This window comes from Paroedura picta, chromosome 5 (assembly GCF_049243985.1).
Source record: "Paroedura picta isolate Pp20150507F chromosome 5, Ppicta_v3.0, whole genome shotgun sequence".
Taxonomy (NCBI): Eukaryota; Metazoa; Chordata; class Lepidosauria; order Squamata; family Gekkonidae; genus Paroedura; species Paroedura picta.
The window spans coordinates 70,831,580-70,847,047 of NC_135373.1; the positions used below are offsets into that span (position 1 = coordinate 70,831,580).

Consider the following 15,468-nt stretch of genomic DNA (forward strand, 5'->3'; position numbering starts at 1 on the left):
AAATTCCCAAAGGTCAGTCCTCTCCCACACTCAATGAACATTCCACACCACAGGTTCTTGACACCCATATCTCCACACCCATACCCTCACTTGCCACCATGCCACCACAACCTCCCACACAACACACACGTTCAACCCCATGCCCTTACAGACTGGACAAGTCCTCCCCTTCCTCTTCCCACTGCCAAGCTCTAGCACCCGTTGTATTCTTGGATACAACGGGCTTTGCCCCTAGTTACTACATATTCATCTTATTTACCTGCTGAGACATTTTGCACATGCATACTTTAGAAACACAGAAATATTTATCCACTAGTAGAATGCCTGCTGCAAGCAGAAAAGCAGTGGGCACTAGCGAGATGGCATTTGGGTGGGAGGGAGGGAGTGATGGCGAGGGACAGAGAGGGTACGCAATTACCTTGAGGTGTGGCCGGAGGCTTGTGGGTGTCATGAACCCCGATTCATGCCATCCTGGCTCCATCCGTCCCTGCATATTCTCACACTTCCATGCCCCCTCCAGCCGGCTCTGGCCAAGGCCGTAAAGCAATAAACCTGTCCTTTGAGAACTTCACTCCCTTCCTTTCCCAGCGGGAGAGGGCTCCGTCCGAATGTATCAATCTTACTGTAAGTGTCCTTGCGGAGACAGCTGAAAGTCTCAACAAAGTGCCAACCGCTTGATAAGGTTCCTGGCCATCTGGCCGCTTGGGAACCGGCTTGCTTTTGCCACCTTTTTTGCTCTCCCGCCGAAATATCTTCAGCCCCCCTCCCCTACCTAGTAAGCCCTATAACTACCCCGCTTGTTCCCCCTGTACTTTGTTATTATCAAGATCTTTGCTTAGGAAGATCTTGGCCTGCTTAAGCGTACTGTGGACTTTGCCTAATAAAGCTACTTTTGGAATTTGCAACCGGCTGTTGGATTTCGAATGCGCTTTCACCGGAGGCTCCACAGGCTGGGCTCAGCCTGATTCCTGACAGTTGGAGGGCTCGCAGTCTAGGTGGCGTGCTCGGTGCGGCCTCGCATGCTGGCTTGACGTTGCTGGCAGGTGCCCTCCAATGGTGGCGCTGCCACTGCTGGCTCCTCATGCAGGTCGCTTCCACCTCTTCAGTGGTGGCAGCACTGATGCCCCCTCCTGTTGGCCACTGCCACTTTGAGACTCCTTTGGTAGCTGCTGCCTTCTGCTGGCCGACTCCTCCTCCTGCCAGCCATTGCCTCCTCCTTCTTGGTGCCACTGCCACTGCCTCCTGCCCAGGTGGAGCACAGTATACGCGCAAGCCACGGCATCTAGGCTGCCGAAGAGGCAAGCAGGCAGCTATGGAGGGTGGTGTGTGTAGGATCCGGCTAGCTGGCTGTATCCTGATTGGCCCAGATTCAAGTCTGGACTATCTTAGTGGGCCAGAAATGCTCCACCCACCAGAGCGTTTGACAAATATATAGAGGCACAATGGATACGGATGTACACTTTGTGAAAGTAATTTTACAGGTGCAAAGAACATTAAAAACAAATATGTTCAATAAAATCCTATTAGCATTTTTTTAAATGAAAAGCATAGGTGATGACCCTTTTGAATGAGCAACTTTTGAATTCTTTCCCTTCCTGCAATGCATGAGACTGCTCATAGGGTTCATCCATCTGAGATCTTTCAAAATCTACAATTTTAAGATAGTTCTCAATGAACCAGCATGGTTTTTCTGGAACAACAAAGAATAATGTGGAATCTTGCCTTTAAAAAAATGGTGGCCAATGCCATCTTTTGACCCTCTAAACTCGTGGTTCGCTGATACTTGGTAATTGCTATAGTATGGCAATCCCTCAAAGGGAATTCTGTGACTTCCCAAGGCTCATTGTTGCATTTAATTATTATACATAACTCACTGTGCACATTGGTTGAGATGGGTGTGTGCCTAAATTGCAGTCTGTGCAAAGTTTGAATTTTTTTGTAAATATAACAGTTCATTGATGCTGCTCTACAAACAAGATGTATTTTATCTACTGGAGAGAAAGTGTTTTTTCTTCATCTTCTTTTGGTAACAGCAGTGTCAACATTTAGCTTCTAAGCATATTCTTGGGCTTTTGGCATATATGGTAAAGTTAGTAGACTACAAGACTAGTATCTGGGAGGTCCAGGTTTGATTCCTTCCCATGGAAGCTTGCTAAATGGCCTTGGGCTGGTCACACCCATTCAGACTAACCACTCTCATAGAACTGTTGTTATAAGATATTGTGTAACATTATAAGCCACTTTGGTCTCCATTGAGGGGGGAAAGCAGACAATCAATGTAGCCATTAGATTCAGAGTTATTGTGGCTGCTGAAATGGGATTTTTAGCTATGCTTTTTATAATGCTGATGCTTTTATGATTGTATTTTATACTGATACCTTGATGGGTGCACTGTTTATATTGATATATTTTACAGACTGTAATTTTAATTTATTATAAGCTATACAAAAGTTGAAAGGTAGCATAGAAATACCAGGAAAAATACTTCATAACTCATATCCATGGAAAAAATCTTTTATAAGCATATGCTGTTTTTATCCATCCTTTTCTTCGTACGCAATTACATAAAATGTTCAGGTCACAGGTACATCCTTGCCCCTTGGAAGCCAATGAGACAGAAACTGCACAGAACTCCTTGCAACCTTATAGTTTTTATTCACTATGAACCAACGCTTACTACTTTTTCTTTTCAAAATTGGTGATCAGTAAAGATTTCTGGGAGATATGATAATACTGACTACCAATCTAAGATGGCTCAGGTGTTTTCCATTTATATTGCTCTTTGTTTCATTCAAAGTTTATGAAGGCTTTCTCCCAGGAAGAAGGTGAAGTGATTTGGTGTGAGAGTTCATCTCAATCTATCCGCATGCTTGTCAAACACAGATGTCGAATCAGTAGCACTAAAATGACTTTTGAAAAGGAAATGTCTACAGTGATGTGAACAGAATCTTTGGAAGTGAAAATGAAACTTCCATGGTTAGTATGAAAGTTGTGTGTCAGGAACTGAAATTGTAGGTTAAATTTAGCTAGTCTGGAGGCTGAAGTGTTAATATATAATGCGCAAATTTTCAAATTCTAATACAGGAGAAACAGATTTTCAAGTGTGGAAAGGCTGCAATTCACATAAGTCTCCTTTTTATTTTAGAATGTAATTATGTACTGTGTTTTGAATCTATGTGGGTATTGTTTATTTATCTATCTCATTTTTATTCTAACCTTTCTTCAAGGCACTCAAGCATACTAAGGTTATACCTTTACATTCCTTATAAGGATTTGTATTAGGTAAATTATACTAAGACTTGGAAACATGACTAAGGCAATTCAGCATGCTTTGCAGTTAACTAGGAATTAGAATCCAGGATTTCCTAGTACAAGTCCAGTGTTCCATCCATGAAAGCTTTTTCCCCCCTGCCATTTTAGGACTTTGATTTTTGTTTTAGCCTTTATTTAATAGTTTTATTTATTTAACTTTTGTATTAGTTAGATATAGACTGCCCTATCAGGACATCTGGAAGGGGGCAAATAGATGGGAGTGAGGATGCTAGGGAAGGGATGCCACCCAGGACAATAGTACCGGTGATTCTGGGCCAAGGGAGATATGGTGGCGGGGGGAGATTCAATAGTAGGAGGCAGCAAAGTACAGAAGTCCATGGAGGCCCTGCCTGTGTTATTTTCACGGTCAGCGGCCTAGTTGATACATGCACTGCCCTTCAAATCTCCACTTGTTGAAGAGAGGGCTAGGGCAGAGCTGTTGCTGTTGCAGTTGCTATGCAATGCCAGGTCAATTAACAACAAGTCCTCAACCTTGTGGGATTATTTTGCAAGGCATGCTGGAGACCTGGCTTGTATCACCAAGACCTGTGCCCGCAAGGGGGAAACTTACGTTAAAAGATCCAGTGCCCCCAGGTTCTCAGTTCTGCATCAGCCTTGGCTTCAGGGTAAGGAAGTGGGGGTGGCAATCCTGGTTCAGGAAAATTTTTCCTTCAGGGCTCTCCCTGTGCCATCAATGCCGGGAATGTGTCAGCCCAGGGTGGGAATCAGTCAAGAACGTAGCTATCTGGGTGGTGTACTGTGCACCCTCTGCACCCTCAGATTCCCTGCCACGCCTGCTGGAGGCAGTGGCTGCCTGGACATTGCAGTACCCCAAGCTTCTGATCTTAGGTGACTTCAACATTCATGAGGAAGCACCGTCTCCAGGACATGGCCTGGATCTGGTGTCTGCCATGGAGACACTAGGGTTCTTGCAAGTTGTTGCTGGTCCCACCCATCATGATGGACATACCCTCAATTTGATCTCTGGTGCAGGTGTTCAGGTAGATCAGGTGGCAAATAACATTGTTTCATGTTCAGACCACCACGCCCTGAAGGCCCAGCTGAGGATGCCACCCTCTCTCTGGTTGGGTGACAGACACATTTTAGTCCACCCGTGGAGACACAGGTGGATTCTGAGAGATTCCTGAATGCTCTGGTGGACATGATGCCTTCCGGTGTCTTGCTGGTGGCCTTGGTGGAGGACTGGCTGTTCCGCCTGTCAGTTGCTATAGAGGAGATTGCTCTTAGTGCCCTCTCCACCTTTGCCTCAAACAGGCTCCTTGGTATACCCAGGAGCTTTGTAGGGGAGTGTTAGAAAAGCTAAAGCTCAATATGAGCTTAGGCTAGCAAGAAATGATAAACATAACAAAAAAGGCTTCTTTAGCTATATTTAAAGCAAGAAAAAGAATAGGGACACCATAGGACCACTGCAAGGACAAGAAAGTGAAATTATAACAGATGATGAAGAGAGGGCTGAACTGCTTAACTCCTGTTTCTCCTCAGTCTTCTCTTGTGAGGGAAATAGTGATCAATGTGGCAAAAACGTAACACAACATGGGGGAATGGGAATGTTGGCCTAGAATCACCGTCAGAAGTCCACAAACACCTCGTTTCTTTAAATGAAACAAAGTCTTCTGGGCCAGATGAACTGTATCCAAGGGTACTAAAAAAACTTGCAGATGTAATCTCTGAATCTCTGTCCATTATTTTTGACATTTCTTGGAGAACAGGTGAGGTGCCAGACAATTGGAGGCAGGCGAATGTTATCTGCATCTTCAAGAAAAAGGAAGATTCAGGGAATTATCAACCCATCCGCTTGACATCTGTAGCTGGCAAAATTTTGGAACAAATAATCAAACATTCGGTCCTTGAGCAGCTGGAACTGAGAACTGTGATTTCTAAGACTTAGCACAGGTTTCGCAAGAACAAGTCATGTCAGACCAACCTTATCTCTTTTTTCAAGAAAGTGACTACCTTGCTGGATCAGGGGAATGCCATGGACATAGTTTATCTGGATTTCAGTAAAGCTTTTGATAAGGTTCCACATGATATTCTTGTTCACAAGTTGGTAAAATGCAGTTGTTGTTGTAAGGTGCGAAGTTGTGTCCGACCCATTACGACCCCATGGACAATGATCCTCCAGGCCTTCCTGTTCTCTACCGTTCCCCAGAGTCCATTTAAGTTCGCACCGACTGCTTCAGTGACCCCATCCAGCCACCTCATTCTCTGTCATCCCGTTCTTCTTTTGCCCTCAATTGCTCCCAGCATTAGGCTCTTCTCCAGGGAGTCATTCCTTCCCATGAGGTGGCCAAAGTATTTAAGTTTCATCTTCAGGATCTGGCCTTCTAAGGAACAGTCAGGGCTGATCTCCTCTAGGACTGACCGGTTTGTTCGCTTTACAGTCCAAGGGACTCGCAAGAATCTTGGAGAGTTCAAAAGCCTCTATTGTTTGACGCTCGGCCTTCCTTATATTCCAACTTTCACAGCCATACATTGCAACTGGGAAGACCATAGCCTTGACTAGACCCACTTTTGTTGGCGGGGTGATGTCTCTGCTTTTTAGGATGCTGTCTAGATTTGCCATAGCTTTCCTCCCTAGAAGCAAGCATCTTTTAATTTCTTTGCTGCAGTCCTCATCTGCAGTGATCCTGGATCCCAGAAAAATAAAATCTGTCACTACCTCCATTTCTTCCCCATCTATTTGCCAGGAATTGAGAGGGCGAGATGCCAGATCTTCATTTTCTTGATGTTGAGTTTCAAGCCAACTTTTGCACTCTCCTCCTTCACCTGCATCAAGAGTCTCTTTAGTTCCTCTTCGTTTTCTGCCATTAGAGTGGTATCATCTGCATATCTGTGTTTGTTGATATTTCTCCCTGCAATCTTGATCCCAGTTTGTGATTCATCTAACCCTGCCTTTCTCATGATGTGCTCCGCATACAAGGTGATAGAATACAGCCTTGCCGAACTCATTTCTCAATTTTGAACCAATCAGTGATTCCATGTTCAGTTCTCACTGTTTCTTCTTGACCTGCATATAGGTTTCTCAAGAGACAGATAAGATGCTCTGGTATTCCCATCTCTTTAAGAACTTGCTGCAAGTTGTTGTGCTCCACACAATCAAAGGCTTTAGGTCAATGAAGGAGAAGTAGATGTTTTTCTGGAACTCCCTAGCTTTCTCCATGATCCAGTGTATGTTGGCAATTTGATCTCTAGTTCCTCTGCCTCTTCAAAATCCTGCCTGTACTTCTGGAAGTTCTCGGTCCACATATTGCTGGAGCCTAGCTTGTAGGATTTTGAGCATAACCTTGCTAGCATGAGAAATGAATGCAATGGTGCGCTATGGATCCTAATTCTGTCAGGTGGATCAATAACTGGTTTACAAATCATACCCAGAGGTTACTTGTTAATGGTTCAGCATCTTCTTGGAAAAGAGTGGCAAGTGGAGTAGCCCAAGGATCAGTCCTGGGGCCTGTGTTGTTCAACATATTTATAAATGATTTGGATGAGGGATTAGACGGGATACTTTTTAAATTTCAGACAATACTAAACTGGGAGGGGTAGCAAACACAACTGAAGACAGCAACAGAATACAGGATGATCTTGATAGGCTCGAGAAGTGGGCTAAACTTAATAAAATGAAGTTCAATAGGAAGCCCTTGAGGGAGATTATGAACCTCTCCTTAACATCAGGAGATTTTCCCAAGTGTCTTAAAGGGGCAGTGGTTCACTCCCTACTGAAGAAACCATTACTCGATCTGCAAGACCCTGCCAGCTACCGGCCGGTTTCGCATCTTGCATTTTTGGGTAAGGTAGTAGAGTGGGCCATAGCAGACTAGCTCCTTGCTTTCTTGGAAGAGATTTCAGCCCGAAATCCATACCAGTCGGGCTTCCATCCCGGCCACGGGGTGGAGACTGCACTGGTAGCCTTGATGGATGATATCCTGCCCAGCTGGATCGAGGCGGGTCAGCCATTCTCGTGCTTTTAGAGCTGTCACCTGCATTTGACATGGTCGACCACAAACTGTTGCCCCACCACCTCACTGGAGCTGGAATTAGGGGGACTGTACTGCAATGTTTGGTCACCTTTCTCCAGAACTGGATGCAGATGGTTGCTATGGGGATGAGTTATCAGACCCCCTTGGGCTCCTATATGGAGTTCCACAGGGGGCGGTTCTGTCCCCCACATTGTTCAACATCTATATGCACCCTCTAGCTCAGCTGGTCCGGAGTTACCGGCTGGGTTGTCATCAATATGTTGATGACACCCTGCTTAATCTCCTGATGGACAGCTGGCTGGACTCCCCCCCCACCCAATACCTTTGCCAGTGTTTTGGAAGCAGTAGCTGGGTGGCTCGGGCAGAACCACCTTAAACTCAACCCCCCCAAGACAGAGATCCTGTGGCTGGGTAGGTCAGGGCAGAATCAGAAAGCCTGGATGGGGTACAATTAACACCTGCACTGACTGTTAGGAATTTTGAAAACACTACAACTTTCCCCCCTTAGAGGTATGCTGTTCCTTGCAGAGAGTATTGAACTTCTTGCAAATGCCTTTGAGGGAATGGATAAATTAAATTCTGCTTTTGTAATGTTGACATAGCAGAAGTAGTTAGGTCTGCGCTGAACAAGGGGTGCTTTAAGCTTCCATTGGTGAATGAGGGACTAGAGGCTGTCCACTTTCCCCATTTGTTTATGGTGGCACAGGGGAAGAGATCAAAAACACACTAGCGTTTATGCATGCAAAAACAAGCGCTTTCATGACCTTTGTAAATGAAAAATAATTTTAAAACTAGTTTTAAATACCACACTGGAAAGATGCAGTGGCTGCTGTGAGGAGGGAATGCTGTGCAGAATAAAAAAATGGTGGCTTTTCTGTGGCAAAATCAGCTTCATGTGCAGAAATTTAAAAAAACGGCATCTTTTTGGGCAGACTTTTTGAAAGGTTTTCTGCCATGCATAGAACTCCCAGTTGTAATTCTGATAAAACTCCAGGCCCCACCTATCTGTGAGGGTAATTTTTATATGTCCGTCAAGTTGTCTGGTCCCCCTGGTCACCAGCAGGATACAGGGGAGTAGGATTGCCAGATCCAGGATGATAAACTCCTAGAAATTTAGGGGTGTAGCCTGGGGAGGACAGAGACCTGAGTGGGGTACAATGCCATTGAATCCACCTTCAAATTCATCTGTTTTCTGCAGGAGAACTCATTGCTGTAGTCTGGAGATGAGTTGTAATTTCTGGAGGATCCCTAAATCCTACCTGGAGAATGGCATCCTTTAATGCTCCCCTTGTTTCTAGTATGAACTGGTATAGTCTGCTCTACCTCAGGAATTTTCTTTCTAATCTGATATGCAGGCAAAGCCTAACTTGGTTTTGAACAAGAGCCAAATCCATGAATATGACTAAAAGCTGAATATTACCCATGCAAGAGTGTAACTGTTTAGGACTGCACTGCAGGTTTACAAGTAAATCTAACAAAATGTTTTAGACAGTGTTAGAGATCCTTTTAAATTGAAGTTTTTTCTCTCTGTTTTTTTTAAAGCTGAGTCACGTATACTTTATCCAAAATTCCAGCCAGGAGGCATGAAGTCCCCTGAAGCCCCAGTTCTCTCTCTTGTTTTGCTCTCTTTAGATTTACACAAACTAATTAGCCATACATTATTCATTGTCAAATATTTAATACTCCTTTTCCTTTCCATTTGTCATTAGCAGGATTTGCTTTCACTTCAGGAAAAGGATATCTGTGAGGTGGTGATGCTTTATAGGGTCAATTATTTAAATTGCTGGAATCTAATCAATGCCAGTAGGCAACTGAACTGCCAATATATTTTCTCTGTCCATTAACTGAAATGACCAAACTCATTCTAACTCCTCCCCCTCCTTTTAAAATACAACATTTATATCTCATATCTTTGGCCTTTTATTTTGGAAATGTTCTATTTTGTGTCTTTTAATGTGTATGATAAGGCTGTTAAATTCTGTAATTGCTGCTAGATGTATACTATGTGAATATTCACATATTTTAAAATTTGCATTCTGTTATTCTTGATAAAGATAAAGTTCTAGTAGTTATAATAAGGTCAGTTTCTTAAGATGCAGCTTTGTAATAAATTGTGGACCTTCATGGATAAAAAAAGCATAACAGAAGACATAGTTATTATACATTCCTTTATTTGGATTAATGCCTTGATATTATATTGATCTACAGAGTTACAGAGAAATATGATCTGGACAATAATTCTTTATTCCTCTAAAAATTTGAGCTTAACATGTTAGCTCAGATCATGCCAGCATTGCATCTTGAATTGTCACATGCATTTTCATATATTTTACTTACTAAGGACAAACATGTTCATTATTCTTCAAGGTTAAGGCTAGTATAATAGTAAACTGTCACTGATAATGTAAACCATTTTAAACTGTCAAAACTGAAAGATGTAAGCATTAAGCAGAAAGAGCTGATGTGGTTGGGCTCAGATCCCACTCTGATTTGAAGCTTGCTGAGTAAATTTGAGCTTAACGGTAATGACTGGGGAAGGCACTGGCAAACCACCCTGTATTGAGTCTGCCAAGAAAACGCTGGAGGGTGTCACCCCAAGGGTCAGACATGACTTGGTGCTTGCACAGGGGATACCTTTACCTTTTCATTATTCGTTCTCTCTCACCATGTTGTATATCACACAGCTCTTGTATGGCTTAAATAGAGTGGGAAGCACCATGTATAAAATTGGGATTATTTGGTGGAAGTTGGTGATAATAATGTCATAGGCAGTTTTGCTCAACAAAAGCAGAATCGGTGATTCTAAATCTTGAAAAATATATATGAAAAATAGCCATCATTCATGCACAAAAATGTCTACAACTAAACTCCCAGTAGAAGTGGCAAAGCAAGATGCTCAAAGCATGACTGTGATTTTAGAATTTAAAAATTCATGCCTGAGAACTTCAAATACACTAGTGGAAATTTTGTGATATTAGCTGAAATTTTGTGGAGAAATATAGTTTGCAAAGATTAGTCCTACATTTAGGCTACACAAATCACTCTACAAATATGCACGTGTGAAATTTCTGTTTAATTGCCATAGCTTTCCCCCAAAAAATCCTGGAAATTATAGGCTGGTGTCCATGCTAGCCTCTCACAAAACTCCCTTGGAAGATCAAGCAACTGGTTTATAACTGCAACTTAGAAAATTCTTGCAGATACTAGAACAAATTCTGCATTTCGGTAGGAAAAACCACATACATCAATATAGAATGGGTGAGACGTCTTGGAAGTAGTATGTGCGAAAAGGATCTAGGAGTCTTAGTAGACAATGGATTGAAGATGAGTCAACAGTGTGACTCGGTGGCTAAAAAGGCAAATGGGATTTTGGGCTGTATCAAATGGAGTATCGTGAGGCTCTGGTTCAGCCTCATTTGGAGTACTGTGTTCAGTTTTGGGCACCCCAGTTGAAGAGAGATGTAGACAAACTGGAGCATGTCCAGAGGAGGGCAACAAAGATGGTGAGGAGTTTGGAGACCAAGATGTATGAAGAAAGGTTGGAAGAGCTTGGTCATTTTAGCCTAGAAAGGAGATGACTGAGAGGAGATCTGATAACCATCTTTAAGTATTTAAAAGGTTGCCATGTAGAGCAGGGGTAGTCAACCTGTGGTCCTCCAGATGTTCATGGAGTACAATTCCCATGAGCCCCTGCCAGCATTTGTAGAGGATAGAGTAGAGAGCTCCAGCTGAGCCTGAGGGAGAGTTATCCTGCCCAGTCCCCCAAGGACCAGATGCTCTGCAGCTCTGCTGGGCATTCCTGTTTAAACCAACCTTTCCAGAAGAGCCCCAGCTGAACCTCTGGGGAGTTCTCTTTTGCCCCAGAGGGACCAGATCCAATGGGATGAAATTAATTCAAAAGAAATTCCATCTAAACCTCCGGGAAAAGTTCCTGACAGTTAGAGCCATTTCTCACTGGAACAGGTTTTCTTTGGGAGGTGGTGGGTTCTCCATCTTTGGAAATTTTTAAACAGAGGCTGGATGGAGAGGCTGATTCAATGAAGGTTCGAGAGGGTGGCAGGTTACAGTGGATGAGTGATAAGGTTGGGAGTACCCTGCATTGTGTGCGGGGTTAGACCAGATGACCCAGATTCTGTGATTCCCTCTGACCCATTGTGTTTTTTTTGCCTCCTGACAAGGCTGCAAGGGAAAGCAACACAGACTTTCCCTCCGTTCCTTGGCATCTCAGTCACAGAAAGCCACCAATCACAACACAGCAGTTTTCTCATGAACTGAAACTTTCTTGCCCCCAGCCCTGAAATTATTTTTTTAAAGGCACTTCTGTGTTGCTATGCAGTAATGGCACAATACAGATGCATTTTAATAGAAATCAACACTGCCCCATTACTACGGAGAAACATTAGAATGATACAGCATTCCCCTCCCCTTTTTCACTTTATTTCTGTCTGGGTGGATTTCTGAGACCCTGAACATGATAACTGGAGCCCAATAAGACATTTTGTACTAATGGTTGGCTTTAAATCAAAGTGCTCAGACCCCTGTATGATCAGGAGCAGGCAGCCAGATATTCACGTTTGTTGTTTAGCTGTGTGCTGGTGGAGTACAATCACCCACTGACCCGGCCCTCCCCCTGCACAGGCTGTTCTCTTTAGCTCTGTTCACATGTTACAGTGAACAGAGGTACATCCTGCATGTACACGTGTATATATATATTTTTTAAGAGAGAGCCAGCACACATTCAATTTACAAATGAAACCAAATACCAATTACAGGATAAATAATTATTTATATGATTCATTTATATCCTGCATTTCTTTCCAATAGAGATCCAAAGTAGTTTACACTGTTCTTCAAGTCTTCATTTTTTACTCACAACAACCAGTAAATTAGGCTGAGAGAGGTTAACTAACCCAAGGTTACCCAGAAGAGCTTCCATGGCACAAGTGGGAATTCAAACCTGGGTCTTCCAGGTACTGGTCTGAAACGCTTAAACACTACAACACACAAGGCTGGGGGTGTCATGGATTAATTACTTGTTGCATGTATAAAGAAAAATCAAGTGTACACTGTACATAGATTGTATGTGTATTAACTGTAACTTCAAAACAGGGCTTCTGTGAAGTTGATTTGCAGGATAAATATAAGTAGGCAGAGGGGCCAGAAGACAAAAACCTTCCTCTAATAAATACAGACAAGTATATGCTGAAATGATAATTTGTACACAGCTTCTGTCCAGAACTTGGACCATACTTTAAGGCTAATTTCATCAAGGAATCCCATTGTTCAGAATGAAAGCACAGTTTCCAAAAAATTACTAGTTCTGCATAGGATTGACAGGCCCCTCACAGAGGTAGATAGTTTCCATCCCCAATTCATATTTCCTTTTGCCACTCAGAGCTGTGGTTATTTTAAAATAATTTTTAAATGGCCATAAGGCCATCAGAAGTAAAGTCAGTCCTCTCTAGCAGTCACTGGAAATCCTACGGTTTTACATAGAGTTTCTGGCAACTCCTAGAGAGATGTGACACCATGCTTAGTTTTCCTGGAAGTGACAACATGCCATCACCAAATGATATGGTCCCCTGGTGCCCCCTGTACAGTCTTCCAGTGATTATTAGGTTATGACTGGCATTCCTACTTCAGCATTTGACATGTGTGTGTGAATACTGTTACATCTAAGGAAGAAGTATAAATGTTTGCAAATTTCTGGTGTGTTGTATGTATTATGACATTTCCACTAGCATGCACATATGACTTTATTACTTAATGCAAAATTCCACCCTTTGACCAGATGGCATACAGAGGAATGCCCCATCTCATCTCACTGCAGCCCTTGCTAAGATAATAATAATAATAAATTAATCCAACAAGTTTTGTGGCTGAGCAGGAATTCTGAATACAGACTGTTCCAGACCAAGTTTAACACTTGACTGACTTTACCAGATTGACTTTTATATTGGCCTAGTAGCTCTTTGTGCTGGTGCTTCAGCATTGTAAGAGCCACTGTGTCTAAAGATAGCTCTCTGAGACCTACGATGGTTTAATAATGCCTGACAGCTATAATAGAGAAAAAATTTACCGTCCTTCCTCTGTAGATACAAGACAGGATATTTTTAGGATATTGGCACTAAAATAGTCTATTCAATAGTAAGCTTTGAGCAAGCTATGCTATAGAAGAGGGTGGGGGAATATGAAAACAGTCATTTCTTGAGCCTGTTCCCTTTTTGTTTAAATTTTGTTGGTGAATATGGTGTCAAAGGTTAACATTAAATTGAATGTAAAAGACTGTATTTAATGTCACATGAGTGTTTTGTTTTAACTTGAAAGCTTCTACACACAGTAATGTTTCTTCTAGGCAAGACAGATTTTCTTCTGTAATTTCCCATTGTGTGTATGAATATAAAGGATGTTCTATAGTCAGAGTAAAGGTTCAAGAAAATAAAACAGTGCTAAGTTTTTAAAAATTAGCTGTACAATTTATGGCTTGGTCATGTGAGCTGCCACACTGAGACACAAGTTCCTGTTATCCATCATAAGTCTTTGTCTATGTGGTGATCTATTCTTTGAGATCTGGGGTAGAAGCCGATGGGGAGTTACTTCCTGGAAAGAAAGCAAAGGGTGTAGAGCACAGCATACTGCTGTTCTACAAGTGTGTCTAATAGTTAGAGTGCTGACCTATGATCGGAGAAATCCAGGTATGAATTCCCACTCTGTCATGAAAACCTGCTGGGTGACTTAAGGCGAATTAATCTCCTTGCTAACCTACTACCCAGGATTGTTGTGAGGAAAAATGGAGGATGGAAGCATAATGTAGTAAGCCATTTTGGAATTCCCATTGCAAAGAAAAGTGGGGTATAAATATCTAAATAAATATGTTGTGGATATTTTTAAGCATTTTGGTGGCTTATGTCATGGCAGAGTTACCAGCTTGGTGTAGTAATTAGGGACACCAATTTTTAATCTGGTGAGCTGAGTTTGATTCCACGCTCCTCCACATACAGCCAGCTGGGTGACCTTGGGCTTGCCACAGCACTAATAAAGCTATTCTGAATGATCAGTAAAATCAGGGCTCTCACCGACCTCACAGGGTGTCTGTTGTGGGGAGAGGAAAGGGAAGGTGATTGTAAGCTGCTTTGAGACTCCTTTGGGTATAGAAAAGTGGCATATAAGAACCAACTCCTCCTCCTCCTCCTCATCCTTCATCTAGAAGAGGAAGCTGATGAGGAATTGAGTGGTATAGTTGCTTAGTTTTCCACAAAGGAATAAAGGCTGGATTCTTCTGATATGGTAGCTGTATTCATGCAATGTCTATTTATTTATATAGGAATTTATATCCTGCACCTTCATCCAAAGGTCCCAGGGCAGCTCACAACCATACGGAATAAAATAATACAGTATAAAATGATCTAAAATACATTAAAAACGTTTAAAACATTACTCCCTTCTTCTGCTCCGGTAGGACAGCACACAGAGGATAGCAGATATTAATTAGATGTGTTGGAATATGCAAGATTTGTAGTGTGCATGATTCAAAATTATATGAAGAATACCCTGCAGGTGACATCAGAGAAGATGTATATTTAGCATAGTCACATCAAGAACTTTCTGATTTTTTTTTCCAAATTATCTCTTCTGGTGTCCTCAATTGGATACTTCCTGCTCCTTTGGGCATACTTCCCCCTGCTCTCCTTCCTGCTCCAGAATAAGCAGACTGAATCAACACAGAATAATTAGGATTACTGGAACTCTTTCTCTTCTCTCTTTCCATGCAGTCATTTGTCTTCACAATAAAACTGTAATTCTTTTAAGCCTCTCTTTTCATATTTAAACTCTGCCAGCAAGATGGTCATATAAAAATAGTGCCATCCACTCACAGGACTGCACTTAGCATCTTTTCCCTTACCACAGACCATTAATTAAAAAAGAGGAACTAGTTTTTTTCAGTGAGCTGATTTGGGATTGTCTGCTTGGTATTCATACAGCCCTTTTTGATCTAGTGACAACTGGTGTCAAGAAGTTACACTGCAGTTAAAACTGGCTTCTGAGATTGTGGATAAGCAGAGAGATAGGTTTCTCAGCTTTTAGCACAGGTAGCCAGTTGTACATACTTGTTAGGACTGTTTCATGGGAAGAATCACACTGATCAACAGTTGTATTACAC

General features: G+C 42.3%; 1 long non-coding RNA gene across 1 annotated transcript in view; it reads right to left on the reverse strand.

Moving 5' to 3' along the window:
• LOC143837932 (uncharacterized) overlaps window positions 1-15,468 on the reverse strand; it is a 53,341-nt gene that overhangs the window by 23,485 nt on the left and 14,388 nt on the right. The window lies entirely within an intron of this gene.